Here is a 15,304-nt window from a genome sequence, read left to right as displayed (position 1 = left end):
ATGATAGCCAACTTAAAACACCTGACATGGGGAAGAGGGAGCAAGCTTGTTTCCTGCTGCTCCAGAGGAGAGGAGCCACACCAATGGATTCAAATGGCAAGAAACATCAGGAAGAATTTTCTGGTGGCCAGAGCCGTCCCACAGTGGAACGGGCTCCCTCGGAAGCTGTTGGCAAGTTTTTAAACAGAGGTTGAGTGGCCTCAGCCTTCTTTGGCTGTGATTCCTGCATTGCAGGGGGCTGGACTAGGTGGCCCATGGGGGTCCCTCCCAACACGACAGTTCCATTATTCTATATCCATTCCAGTCAAATCCAAGATGGCAACACCCAAAAGGCTCACAGAAGAAACACCTCCTGCTGCTCTAACCCACCCTAAGAACATGGTTGTCGGGCGCGGAGTAAACTTGTCAACTAAAGAAAGCGCCCTAAGAAGAGCAGGATGCATTGCGAAGACCTGTGTTGGCTGTTCTCCTCACCTGAGGGCCCGGCTGAGCTTGTCGTAGTTCATCTGGGGCTTGCACTTCCTCCGGCCCCACAGCCGCGCCACCTCGTCGGGGTCCTTGATGACAAACTCCCCGTACTCCCCCTGCTGCCAGGCAATGACATGCCGGAACTCCTCCTTCTGCAACAGCTCCAGGATGAAGTGCCAAAGCTGGATCTGGCGGGAGCCTGGGCTGGATTCAGCCTTGTAGGCCCAGTCCAGGAAAGCCAGACCTGCATATGCAAAGCAGAGGGAAAAACAACGAGGAAAGCTCTTGGGCAGACTTGGGGGCTGCCAGCCTTTCCCCCTTTTGCTCCACCCCAGAGCTGAGGCATGCCCCTCCCCAGATACATGATGTCACACTGCGCAAGCCCCTTCCTCATCTCACCCAACCCTCACCTGATATCCAGTAGGAGCTGGGGAGAGAAGGGACCCCCTCAGGGATGCATCCACAGTGCATCTTACCGACCTGTCAAGGGGCAAAAAAAAGCCACCCAGCATTAGGACAAGGAGAAGCACCAAATTGTATTCATTTTTATTATTATTATTATTATGGTAGCAAACTTCTTCCTCACAAAATGAACTAGGACGATCAAAGGGATAGAGTGGTTCCCCTACGAAGAACATTAGGAAGAATGTTATGCTGGTAAGAGCTGCTCAACAGCGGAATGGATTCCCTCAGAAGGTGGCAGACTCCCCTCCATTGAATGTTTTTAAACAGAGGTTGGATGGCCATCTGCCAGGGATTCTTAAGCTGTGATTCCTGCTTTGCAGGAGGTTGGACTAAATGGCCCTCCTGGTCCCATAAAGGTATCCCTGACCATTAGGTCCAGTCGCGGATGACTCTGGGGTTGTGGCGCTCATCTCGTTCTATAGGCCGAAGGAGCTGGCGTTTGTCTGCAGACAGCTTCCGGGTCATGTGGCCAGCATGACTAAGCCGCTTCTGGCAAACCAGAGCAGCGCATGGAAACGCCGTTTACCTCCCTGCTGGAACGGTACCTATTTATCTACTTGCACTTGACGTGCTTTCAAACTGCTAGGTGGGCAGGAGCTGTGACCAAACAACGGGAGCGCACCCCGCCGTGGAGATTTGAACTGCCAACCTTCCGATCGGCAAGCCCTAGGTGATTCTATAACACTAGAATTCGTGGACATCCAGTGAAGCTCATTCCTGCAGGAGACAGTGATAGTCAGCAACTTGGACAACTTTAAAAGAAGTTTAGACAAATTCATGGAAGAAGAGAGGGCTATTGGTAGGTAATAGCCACAATGGCTCTGCTCTGCCTCCACAGTGGGAGGCAGTAATGCTTCTAAATACCAGTAGCTGGAAAACCACAGGAGGGGAGAAGGCTCTGGTGCTCAGGTGTTGCTTGAAAGTTTCCTAAAAGAGGCATCTGGTTGGCCCCTGTGAGAAAAGGATGCTGGACTAGATGGGCCCCTTTGGCCTGACCCAGGCACCCAGCAGGCTCATCTTACGTTTTTACAGGGCCTTCTCATGGGGGCCCTGCATTCAGGAGGCTGGCCAAGTTCTTCCTCTCTGCTAAGTTGTTGTTGCTGTTGTAACTGCCTAATTACCTTAGAGGTACCTAAGAGGACAAATGGAAGTGGACAGATGATTTCTCAGCGGAATGTCTCCCCCACCCCTCCCCACTGTGTGTGTTTGAGAGAGAATTGTTCAGCGGTGGAAAGAAAGGGCTACCAAGTTTCAGCCCAAATTGCAGTAAAACTTAAGAGTTCAGTAGTTTATGGGAAACCATTTCACCTTGGTAACATCTGGACCGTTGGTGAAACTGGACAAGATTTCACCAGTGGAGGGAGATGGCAAAAGCCAGCGTGAGACATGAAGTTTGCTGTTGGGATTTTAAGGAACCTCATGCTGGTTTGCAGAGGGGTCTCAGCCGCTGAATCAGTGCCTAGGCTCAAGTTTGGAGGACCGTGAAAATGCCAGAGATCTAGGATGTGTGGCGGGGGTGCAGGTGCTGTTGGACTCAGGGACGATGCAAGCCTTAGTCCACCAACATCCAGAGGGCAACACATCCCCCAACAATCAGCAAGTGGGGCGGAAAGAACAGTATTGTATAAGTTTCCAAGGCTTTCCTTTGTGTACTGCCTCCCAGAAGCCCCTCTAGGGCAGGAAGATTTTAAAAAAGCACTGCGTGTTCAAGCACACAGTGTAACTTGCAATGGTTCTGTTCCCAGTGAAGCTGGCCTGGCAATATCCCCACAATGGCCAAGCCACAAAGTCCAACAAGAATGGGCCATGATCCTCTGGGACATGACAAGGAATGCTCCAGCACACACCTCTTGGGATGCAGGTAGCTTTGCCCATGCCTAAAAATATTCCTGCTTTTAAGGTACAAGAAGGATGGAGGGGAAGTTTGGCCTGACTGCTGTTTTCATGTGATGATGACCATGTTGATTGTTTATCTGGGTGTGAATCTTGTGAATCTTTGTGAGTCACTTACGTCTTCCTAAAGCAAGACGTGAAAGAAACATAAACAAATCAACCACAATAAAAATAAAAAATTCCTTACAGTAGCACCTTAGTAGCATGCACACGGAAGCTCATACCTATGACAAACTTAGTTGGTCTCTAAGGTGCTACTGGAAGGATTTTTATTTTTATTTTGACTGCGTCAGACCAACACGGCTACCTACCTGTAACTAGTACTATGGAAATCAACCACAGCTATCCTTAAAAATCCACACTTCTCTGAATTTTGCAGTGCTGTTCTCCAACCCCCCCAAATCTGCACAAAAATATGTACAATAGAGAAGAAAGAATGAACAAACGTGTGTGTGTGTGTGTGTAAAATAAGCATACCAAAATTGGGGAAAACACATGCTAAAAGGTATATCTTTTTAAAAAATGTCACTAAAGCGACAGGAAATTCTTATTGAGATATCTTTCTTTTAAAAAGCACAATTGTGATTAAATGCAGCAAACTGAATTTAAGATTCTAAAGATGGTAGTATACAAAATGGGAAGATTCGCCCATCCCTTAGACTGACCCTGCAATGTAGGACAACAGTGGTGCCCTGGAGGTGGCATTCTCAGACCTTGCAAAAAGGAGGAGGAAACTCCAGATCTGGTTCTGCTCCAGTTTCCCTGGGGAAGGAAGTGCAAAGAAGCAGGAGAGGCGCCAATGTTAGGAGGGATGGAGAGACCTCTATGATCTTAGGAAGACAGATCAGCCTGCCTTGCTGCTCTTTCAGAAAGTTCCCTGTTGCCAAGGGGGTTCCTGAGCCCGGTCTGCCCAGCTTTTCATAGTGAGATGGAGCAAGCTTGCTTTCCCCTGCTCCACAGGCTAGAACCCAAACCAAGGGATTCAAGCGAGAAGAAAGGAGATTCAGACTAACCACCAGGAAGAACCTTCCCAGGGTAAGAGCCGTTCAGCAGTGGAACAGGCTTCCATTGAGGTTTTTAAGCAGAGGTTGGTGGCCACCTTTCAGGGAGGCTTTAGCTGAGATTCCTGCATTGCAGAGGGTTGGACGACACGACCCTTGGGGTCCCTTCCAACTCTATGATTCTGTGTGAAAGAAGAGCCCTATGGGGGATACGGGTGTGGGAAGGGGCCGCATCCAGACCTGCACAGTTGGTCCCCTTCTCACTTACCGTTTGCTTCCTCCACCTCTGTGGTGTCCTGAGAGGTCTTGCTAGCCAGAAACCACAGCAAGGAGAAAGAGAGGGAGGGCGAGCAAGAGAGGCCACCGTCCTCTGCATGTGAGGGTTTGGGGACACCCACCTCCGTATATAAAGGAAAGGGAAAGGGGTTAATTTTTAAATCTTCTTACCCCTCTCCCTGTGAGGAGGAGGAGGAAGGGCCTTATTCAGTTGGGGCTCAAGGACAGAGATTTGCCTTCCTTCTGGGGGAATCACTTTTGGGAGTGCTGGCGTTGGGAGGGGGGAATCAATTAACTTGGCTTTTAAAGACCTAACAAATGTGGCCAAGGGCCAAGGTCACAGTTAGGCCCTAAATGGATTTTCTTGCCTTATTTAAAAACAAAACAACCCGGGGATTCATCTGCAGTTGACAGGGAGGGGTGAGGAATTAAAATTCTGGCTTGCTCAAGGCAGAATCTGCTATTTTGCATCCTCTCTAGCAAACAAAGCAGTTTGTGGAAGCTGGGGGTGGGGGGGAGCGGGGCCAGACTGAGCCATAGTGTCAGTGCCACAGGAGTCAAGAACAGTAGCAACAACACCCTAAACCAGGATCTGCTCTCAAGATCTGAAGGCTATCCTTCGGAAACGGTCCCCTCTCTTTATTATTTGCTGCCACCAACATTTCTGCACTTCCCACAGTGCACAATGAACAGGCAGGGCTGTTTCATCGTAACATTTTGTTTGTTTAATGATTTGTTTTTTATTCCGCCATTCACCCGAAAATCATGTTTTATGTTTCACAACATAAAAATACGAAATGAGAACACAAAATACATAATAACAAGAAGCACAATAAAAACAAACCCACCTCCCACATCTGACACTCGCGCTTGTAGCCATGTGCTACGATCATGACAGAACTGTGTTTTTGCAAACACTGAACGGGCAATGGCCAGAATATTTATACACTTCTTTTAGAAGTCCTAAGTGGGAACGCTGCCTGTATGCTCTGGTACATGATGGGTCAGAGGCAGTAAATGCTTCTGAATAATACCAGTTGCTGGAAGCCACAGGAGGGGAGAGGGCCGCTCCTGTGCTCAGCTTTCCTGTTTGCGTATTTCCCAAAAGAGGCACCCGGTTGGCCACCATAAGAACAGGATGCTGGACTAGATAGGCTACTGGCCTGATCCAGCAGGCTCCTCTTATGCTCTTATTTCAGCATTTCTACGGGTCCCCCTTATTTTTGCAAAACCTTCCCACCCCCACGGGAATCCTCATCTAGCCAATGAGAGGATGGAGTAGACTCATGCTTATCGCAGGCATTGCCTTTTCCAAGAGTAAACTGCGCTTTCACTGCCCACTTTATCTCTGCCAAATCCAATCTCCCCCCCCCCCCAAAGTCCTTTACAATCTTCTTAGCTTTTCCACAGGCGCCCCCCCCCAACAAGCTGGCCCTGGCCATTTCAACCGCATGCCACCTCCCCCCCCCCTTAGCAAAGAGGTCAAGGGCCTGTTTGTTTAAAGCCCCTAATGCTATTAGCACAAGCGGATTACAAGACATCGGAACAGTCCACAGGCCCCCTCCCATTCCTAGCGAGGAGGAGGAGGAGGAGGAGGAGGAGGAGGAGGAGGAGGAGGAGGAGGAGGAGGAGGAGGAGATCTATGGGGCAGGTGGGGGCAGGAAGAGAGACAAGGCCCTCATCCTGCAGGGGATGAAATTGGAAAGCTGAAACTGGAACATGTTAGGGACTCCTCCAGAGGCATGGCAAAGCCCCTAGCTGGCAATATGAATTTTAATTTGTGTGTGAGAGAGGGGGGCATTATAGTGGTTAGGGTGTTGGACTAGGACCTGGGAGAGAGGTTTGAATCCCCACTCAGCAGGGAAGTTCACTGGGACCAGTCCTTGCCTCTCAGCCTATCCTACCTCACAGGGTGCTGCTTGTGGGGATTAAAGTTGTGATTTAGCTAATATTTGGAGTATTAAGGGAAGTCGGCTGATAGAGGTTCCATTAAGAAACAAAGAGAGAAGAGTAGGGGGCTATTAAGAGCAAGTGACAATGTAAATACTGCCCTTCCCTGGCTCTGAGTAATGGACAGAGACCGGGGAATTGAGAGGGGGAGGTTGCCAGGGTTACGGGGGCATGATGTCACTACAGGAAAAAAGGGCCCTTTTGCAGGAGGTTTTTTGAAAAGAGTGAGACAGGATGGGGGGCAGAACTCCATGCAGGGCTGGTGGGGACTGGGAGAGGCTGTATGCTAAGACCGGGGAGCGTGGCTGGCTTCTGCTCTGGACCTGAGCATGCTGAAGTTAAGGGAGAAGCAACAAGAGACACCCCTGGGGGTCTAATGTTCTGCACTCCCTCTGTCAAGGACTCCATTGTGCCTCATTCCAAAAGAAACATAAATCCTGGTTTAGGGTCAAGCCCCCTGGAATCTCGCACTTCTCAGCAGAGATTGAGGTGGCCCATAAGAATAATATACTTTTCATTTATTTTTAAATGTTTACAATGATCCAATAACAAAAAAATTCCAGGTATTAACTTACGATAAAGTAAATGTGCAACATATGGCTGCATACTATCACTGCATTTGTTATTCCACCTTTCCAAACTCTAAGTTCAATTCAAATTTATGTTTGTTTGCTTGGTTTTGGGTTTTTTTTGTCCTTGTAAAAATACTGTAAGACTTTTAGTGTGAGTTCTCCTAGTAGGCATATTATGTAGGCAGTGCATACCATCCTACATTTTTCCAATGAAAATAGAGACGTCCCGTTCCATAATGATAATTTTACTATTTACACCCCCCACATCTTACTGGGTTACCCCAGCCACTTTGGGCAGCCTCCAACATAGACTGTATAATAAAGCACCAAACTTTAAAAGAAATTCCCTATACAGGATTACCTCCAGAAAGCTCAAGGGTCAGATAACTCCATACCATCTAAAATTTCTCCAATGAAAATAGGGACATCCTAAAGAAAAGTGGGTAACAAGCTGGCACACCTGGGATGGGGATTGATCCTGCAAGGATGCCACACAACAGCCCCAGGACTATCTTCCATCACATGGGAAACAGAACTTACAGATTTTGCCACTCTGGACTTCAAACCAAGCTCACAATAGCATATTTGTTGCAGGGCAGAGATAAATAGCGTTGGGGTGGAGAACAAGCGAGTCCACTTGGCACAATTTTCTGTATTGCCGGTGTCTCTCCCTGCAACCCTGCAAACTCCTCTTATTCTCTCCAAAGAACCCTTCATTTCCCTTATTTGAGTCTCTGGGGAATATGGTATTTAAAAGGCTCCTGGCAATAGGAAACCCTAAACGACTGGTTGTGTGTGAGAGGGGTGGGGGTTGGGGAGAAGGTTACACTGGAAGGTCAAAACACACAGGGATCAAAATGACCCATTTAGGGGCAAGATATCACAGCCCCCCATCCTAATAACACACAGTCCAGACACTACCAGGAGTGTGCGGGACAGAAAACCAATGGGACACCTCAAAAGTGCTATCAATAAGTGCCTTTTTAAAAGGTATAACCAGCACTCAGAGCTTTCCACAAGCCCAACAAAGGGGGAGAGTTCAACCACTCAAAAAGCCCAGCTTTTGAGTTTTGTTTTAAGGACAAGTTGCTAGCCCTCAAGCTCACAGGGACAAGCTTGAAATGATGTGGGTTGAAGGACCCAGAATTAAACTTGGGCCAAGTAAGATATTCAGTGGAGGTGGCGGGCAGTTTAATTGCCCAGCAACGCTCCTGAGCCCATAACCTGGCTCACACATCATGCAATGTTGTTTTTATTTGCATAATGAGCTCAGATGTTCTTGGGTTTCCTCAGCACAGAATTTTGCGCTGCCTATTTGGGGGGGGAAGGTGTATTTATGTTGTTGCTTGTTCAGCACAAAGCAGAAACCAGCCCAATAATTCTTCCTGCCCTGAATTCTGCAACCCAGAATGGCTATGGCTGTTTCAGGAGCAAGACCAGACTGTTCCTCTTTCTAATAGCAGAAAGTAGGCACAAAGCAGCAGGCAACCAGAATCGGGTCCCCTTCACACCGGTTCTTTGCAAAGGGGTGCAGACGGGCTATTTCAGACCTTGGACTTAATAATAGTCTTATGTGGTAGTTGAGATGGAGGAGAAATTTGGTTCAGTTACCATTTACGGGCAAAGCAACACCAATTCACACTTCCGAAAGATCCATTCTCCAGCAAAGTAATGTGTGCAGAAAATGCATATATTGGTTTTGGAAAAATAAATAAATATGTATCTCTCTTAGTGAAAAGAGTTTGCAATATTCATGTATATATTAGGAGAACTTCAGCAGTGGTTTTACATGATTAGTTAAAACACACACATTCCCAAACGGATGTGGAAATGTGGAGAGCTAACCCTAAGACTGGAAACAGAAAGAAACCAAGAACCATCAGCAATTTTCAAGTAGACCATGGGGGAAAACATTAGGGGACCACTGCCCAGGTTGCACCCAACTAACTTCTACTCAGAGTAGACCCATTTAATTCAATGACCGTAAAGTTAGCCATGTCTGTTAACTTTAGCGAGTTTATAAAGACCAACAACTGGATGTACAATCTGCCCCCCTAGGCATGTCTGGCTCACCCCAGCCCCAAAATGTTTCCAGGAAGGAGATCTGAAGTTGATGTCTTTGTCATACTTCAGAAGCATTGAAGGCTGCTGCTGGTTTTCAAAAAACACCACCATGGAAAAACGAGGCTTGAAGGCTCCACCGCCTTCCTTCTGCTAGTATCTGAACAGACACGGCTGCCTACCTGAGTGGCTGCATCCGTCTTTGCTCTCTGGCACACCTTTTGAAGGGCTAGCACATGACCACACCGAGCACTTTTTGATCACAAGACGAAATGCCCCTTTCCACACCACCCTGGTGTTTGCTCAGAGCCCCATCTGCCCTAACATCCTGGCAACATCCAGGATGAGAGGGCTCTATCCTGAAAAAAGAAAATAAGACAGCTGCTGTTGCGGACCTGTGTTCTGGAGGCACATGAAAGATGTATTTGGGATGTCCAGATGAGGAACAAGGCAAAGGGCCCAAAGCTCAGAGGCTGAAAACCTGCTTGGCATGCAGAACGTTCCAGGTTCAACCTCACCGGCAGAATCTTCAGGTAGGGCTGGGAAAAGACTCCCGGCCAGTGTGGCTACTAAGGTCAGCCCTGGAACCTTAAAGGGGAAGAGCCATGGCTCAGCAGCAGAACAGCTGCTTTGCATGCAGAAGGCTCCAGATTCAATTCCCAAAGGCAGCATCTCCAGGTAGGGCTGGGAGAGACCCCTGCCTGAAAACTCCGGACAGCCGCTGCTGCCAGTCAGTGTAAACAATACTGAGCTAGATGGACCAATAGCTCAACAAGGCAGCTTCCTATGTTATCTGAATTCTTTTGGCTTGGAGTTGACTTTCGCAGGGCATGAAAGGACATGGGCACAAAGTGGGCTGAAAGAGGTTTGAAGACCCTCGTAAGCACACGCCGAAGCACATGGATTCCTGGGAGGAAGTCCCTGTGGGGCTTGGTTCTAAGCCAACGTGCCATGGATGGTCCTGCAAGAGCCTGCCGAGCTCAGCCGCTGTTTGGTCTCTTACCTTTTGGAGCCACCTGGACTGTCCCCCGTCCTCCTCTCTTCCCCTCTTCCTCTCCATCTGTCAGGCGGGGACTGTGCTTTCCATCACACGCCGCTGTGTTGGGGTTACTTAAAATGAAAACCCAGTACTCTGAGTTCCCAGGAGAGCCGATGTGGTTATAAAGACAATCACGTTAACTCTTGCCAGTGTCTCGGGCTGACGACCCTCCTCCCCATCCTTTATCAGAGGGGGAAAGAGAGTGAGACTGAGAAAACATCCCTATAACGGACAAGTTGAAGGTCCATGCTTATATCTTTGCTCATCCCTCAGGCATCCGCATCCCCAAGTCAGAGATAAGAGCCTTGGGGCCTTCTGTCTCTTCAGAAATAGGGTGGTGTGGTTGGGGGGGGCATTTCAAGAGTGCCACATTCAGAGGGTAGGTGATATATGGGAGGGGGCAGTCAGTGGCAGCAGGAGGTGGGCAGCCAAGAATCATAGACTTGTAGATTTGGAAGATTTGGAAGACTTGTAGATTTTAGTCCAACCCCTCCAATACAGAAATATCTTGTGCATTGCGGAACTCGAACCCACAACCCTGAGATTAAGAGTCTCAATCTCTACCAGCTGAGCTAGAAACCAAGTGCTGTTCTTGTGCTCGAATCCTGCTTGCTTATTTCCCCACAAGCAAATGTTCAGCCACTTTGAGGGCAGGATGCTGGACTAGATGGGGCAATAATCTGATCCACCAGGCTCTCCTTATGGAGAGTTTTTAAGCGTTGTGTCGAAGAGGGAATTTCCACCAGTGCAAATTCTCTCTCCAGCGTTCAATAATGTGCAGGACACAGTCCTTAAGTGGAATAGAGGCACCAGGCATGGACTTGTATACTTCTAGGAGTGCTGAGTGTCCTGCTTCCATGCTTCCCATAATGAGCATCTGGTTGGCCACTAAGAGAGCATGACGGTCGACTGGTTGGGCTCCCTTTGGCCTGATCTAGCTGCTGCAGGTCGCACCTTAAGTATTAATATAAGAGTCCTTTACCTGGTCAGCAGCCCTAAGGGGCCATGTTGGTATTTTTATTATTTATTTCATAAAATTTATGCACAGCTGGATTATATTGTGATCAGAGTTTTATTAAAAGTGCTCCCAAGACTTGAGAACTTCATATATAACAACTGAGGAGGATTTAAGAAGAGAAAGCAAATTCCAGGTTTTCAAAAGGAGTTGGTTGAGAAGGGTCTCCAACAGATAAACATTCCCTGCAGTCCTGTGTAGGATAACCCAACTTTTGTAGGTGCAAAGAAAGCGATAACCAAGAACCCCCATCCAAGGGTACTAAGGAACCTGCAGACGTAATCTCAGAGCCTCTGTCAATAATAATAATAATAATAATATATTATTATTATTATTATTATTATTATTATTATTATTATTATTATTACCCCGTCCATCTGGCTGGGTTTCCCCAACCACTCTGGGCGACTTCCACAAAATATTAAAATACTGTACAATAATTTATTAAACATCCAAAGCTTCCCTAAACAGGGCTGCCTTCAGATGTCTTCTAAAAGTTTGGCAGATGTTTTTCTCTTTGACATCTGATGGGAGGGTGTTCCACAGGGCGGATGCCACTACCGAGAAGGCCCTGTGCCTGGTTCCCTGCAACTTGGCTTATACTTTTTGAGTATCTTTGAGACTACCTCTGAAGGTGGTGGGGTGTCCTCCATTGCAGGTGTTTAAACAGAAGTAGAACGGCCACCTGTCAGGGATGTTTTAGCTGTGATTCCAGCATTGCAGGGGGCTGGACCAGATGGCCTTTGGGGGTACTTTCTCATTCTACAAATCTATGATTCTACAAGAGAGAGATACACACTAAAGCAGTCTCTCTCCTTCGCTCCCCGTTTCTCAGCCACTTGGCGCTGGAGAAGTTCCCAGCCTCAGGGACTTTGCCACCTGTCTCAGCTCTTGGGATCGATATGTCATTTCTCGTTCCTTAATTTCCCCGCCGGTTGCAGAGTGAGATCCTGAATTAAAACAATAATAAGATAAGGGTTAGGAAGGGAAAGAGAGCAAACAAATGTGGCTGGGGGGGGGGGCAGGATGTTTTGCAACGGTGCCGCGCTCAAGTGCCAAGTGGGAAAAGCTGTGCTGATGGACAACTATTAAGAAAATTGCCTGCTCTGTTTGAAAGCTTTGAATACCCTCCTTGCAAAGGAGGCAGTAGTCTGACTCAGTATAAGGTAAAGGTAAAGGTAAAGGTGCCCCTGACCATCAGGTCCAGTCGTGTCCGACTCTGGGGTTGCAGTGCTCATCTCGCTCTATAGGCCGAGGGAGCCGGCGTTTGTCCGCAGACAGCTTCCAGGTCATGTGGCCAGCATGACAAAGCTGCTTCTGGCGAACCAGAGCAGCACACGGAAACGCCGTTTACCTTCCCGCCGGAGCGGTCCCTATTTATCTACTTGCACTTTGATGTGCTTTCAAACTGCTAGGTGGGCAGGAGCTGGGACCGAGCAACGGGAGCTCACCCCGTTGCAGGGATTCGAACCGCCGACCTTCTGATCAGCAAGCCCTAGACTCCGTGGTTTAACCCACAGCGCCACCTGGGTCCTGGGGTTGAGAAAGGGTGAGGCCTTTTGAGGGAGGAGGTGTAAGAGGTGCTTTGAGTAGCTCAGGGTCAGAGCAAAGGTCACACCCTCTGTGGCCAGCAGGAGTTAACTGGCTTTTTCTCCCCTGAATTTTCATAGAATCCTAGAATTGTAGAGTTGGAAGGTATCCCAAGGGGTCATCTAGTCCAACCCCCTGCAATGCAGGAATCACAGCTCAAGAATCCCTGGCAGGTGATCATCCAACCTCTGCTTATCCCACCCCCGCTTGTGAAGGAGAGTCTATCATCTTCCCAGGGAGTCCATCCCACAGTCGGACAGCTCTTACCGTCAGAAAACTCTTCCTAACCTTGAGTTGGAATCTCCTTTCTTGTAACTTCTTGTCCTTCGGCTTGGGTCCCAGGCTCTGGAGTAGCAGAGAACAAGCTTGCCCCACATTCCATGTGCGTGTACTAAAAACTCCCCTTGCAGTGAGGGCAAACCGTGTTATGTGACAGCTTGCTAAGCGGTGGAGCAAAGTACAGGGGTATTAATTATCATCACCATGCAGAGAGAGTCTCAATGCCCCATGCACCCCCACCCCGGTGCAAAGGTGGGGGGTGGAGACAGGTATGGCAGGTGGGGTGAGCATTGCCAGTGCCCCCTCGGCCTCTGGAGATGTGCAGCCAGTGGTGTGGGACAGGCAGCAGAGGCAGCGGGGGGCACACACATAGAAATGTGAGTGAAATGGGTTTATTACTGGGAGTCTGTCTGGCAGGATTGGTATCGACCAGCAACTGTCACCTTCCATTGCCACTAATGGGACGTGAAGGGGGTTTCTGTAACCAGAGCGAGGCCTCCTCCTCGCCCCCACACTTCAGCTCTTCCTTCCAACTCTCCTTGGGGGGTTTCTTTTCCTTGTCCTCCCCCCCATTCTCAGGGACTGGATTTTTTTCCACGGGGGGAGCAGGGAGGTCTTTTTCACCCAGCTGCACCCTGAGAGCTCTGCCCTAAACCAGGTTTGCAGCCTTTGTCAAACGGGGCCTGAAATTGGAGAGGTTGAACGGATGTTATGCAGTTCGGCCCACTTTTGTAGCTCTGATGTAAAAACAGAATGCGGGGGGGGGGAGGTCTGCTGGGGAAGATCTCACAAGGCGGCTGTTAATTTTTGCCGTATATGCTCTTTGGGGCAGGGAGCTATACCCCTACAAAAACACCACACGCCTTGCCAGTACCGTAGATCAGTAAGCGACATTGGTGGGTGTGCAGGAGAGAGACTTGCTCCCAAAATGCAACCCCCAGTCCAACACACATGAAAGAATTATTTAAAGTAGCTTTGAGCAACAGTGGACTCCTATATATGCCTTTAGGGCCAATAGCTTCCATGCACCTTGGGAGTCTTCTCTACCTGGGAGCCACACCCTGCTCAAACATCTTTTGGAACTCCATTTCAAAAGTGTTTCTTTCTTTGTTATGTTTGTTAATTGCATTTAGATTCCACCTTTTTTTTTTTATTCCAAGGAGCTCAAGGTAGCGCACAGGGTTAGGCTGAGAAAGACAGCGAATGCCCCAGAAGGCTGTCTAGTGATCTTCATGGCTGAGTGGTGGGATTTGAACCCTGGTCTCCCAGGTCTTAGTCTGACACTAAAACCACTGCACCACACCGGTGTGTGCCTGTCTTGGAGATGGTGGAGGCAGGGTTGGTTGATCATGAAATCTCCTACCCTGCAGCTCAGGGGACAGGTTGAACAATTCTATTAATTAATTAATTTTTTTTTTTTGTTGTTGTTGTTGTTGTTGTTGTTGTTGTTGTCATTAATCGGGTCCTCCCTAACAAGAGGGCACGTGATGCGGTTTGTCCTGGCAACCAGACCCTGTGTTGTGGGTGGGAACATTTGGGTGGCCACAACACTCTATTGGAGGTCCCTTGATGCTGGGGGCAATCAGACCAATGGGATGCCAGCTAAAGTTCATTGAGGGACCTCTATTTAAGCCCAAGCACATGTCCCTGAGCTTCCTCTTTTGGCCCAGTGCATTGGAACACCCGCCCACCTCTCCCTATATTTAGGGCTTGCACACATGACCTTGTTATGCCGTCGTGTGTGTCGTCTGTCGTTGGGACGGGCATGGCAGGAATTTCCCCCATTTTGCTGTTTGGCTGGTGCCATTTGGGTTTCACCTGCCGTGTAGCAAATCGTCACAACTTGTAAGGTTGCAGATAGGCTCTGGTTCAGGTGATAGGGGGTGGCAGAGCGGTCTGGCCATCCCTATGTGATGGGTATTCCATTAAAGGAATCCTGGGACTTTTGGTTGGTCAACCCTGAGAGGGGTTGTGCCCTGAGCCTGAGTCCAGGGGAGCATCTGGCTGGTGGACTGGCTTGACCCCGTCTTCCACTTTGCCAGGGGTTCACCCAAGGCTGACCTGGGTGGTGACCAGGGTCAGCGTTGCCTGCAAGGGTGCAGGGAGCTAGTCGAACCAGAGCTTATGCAACCACTCACTTGATTGTAATCAATAAAGTTGTGGCCTAAATTCTGCCAAAAACCAAACCAAAATTTTGAGTCTTGTCTGAATTTATTTGGGGGTGGTTAAAAGGTCTACACACGCAATTATTTTATCAAATGTGCCAGCTGCTTGTTACCCAAAAAGGCATCCAAGTGACTTGCAACAAGCTAAGTACATGCAGTGAGTAAAGAATAACAAAGCAACCCCTCCTTCCAAAACAAATCACACGGAAGAAAGTGTTGGCAGCACATGGACAGGAGAACAGCCCCTTCCTTCACATCCTGGACTCCCAGGACATCAGCTTGGAAGGAGACAGGAATGTCAGGAAGCTCATCTCCCCACCCACCACGAGAATCCTGGAAAGTATAATTTGTTAGGAGCCAATTGCTGTGTCGTGTTTAGAGTGTCGGACCAAGACCTGGGAGACACCAGGGTTCAAATCCCCCTTTCAGCCACATTAAGCTTGCTGGGTGTCCTTGGGCCAGTCACTGCATCTCTCTGCCTAACCTACCTCACAGGGTTGTTGTGGGGATTAAATGGGGAGGAGGAGAAC

This window comes from Zootoca vivipara, chromosome 16, assembly GCF_965207765.1.
Source record: "Zootoca vivipara chromosome 16, rZooViv2.hap1.1, whole genome shotgun sequence".
Taxonomy (NCBI): Eukaryota; Metazoa; Chordata; class Lepidosauria; order Squamata; family Lacertidae; genus Zootoca; species Zootoca vivipara.
This window is presented reverse-complemented; position numbering follows the sequence as displayed.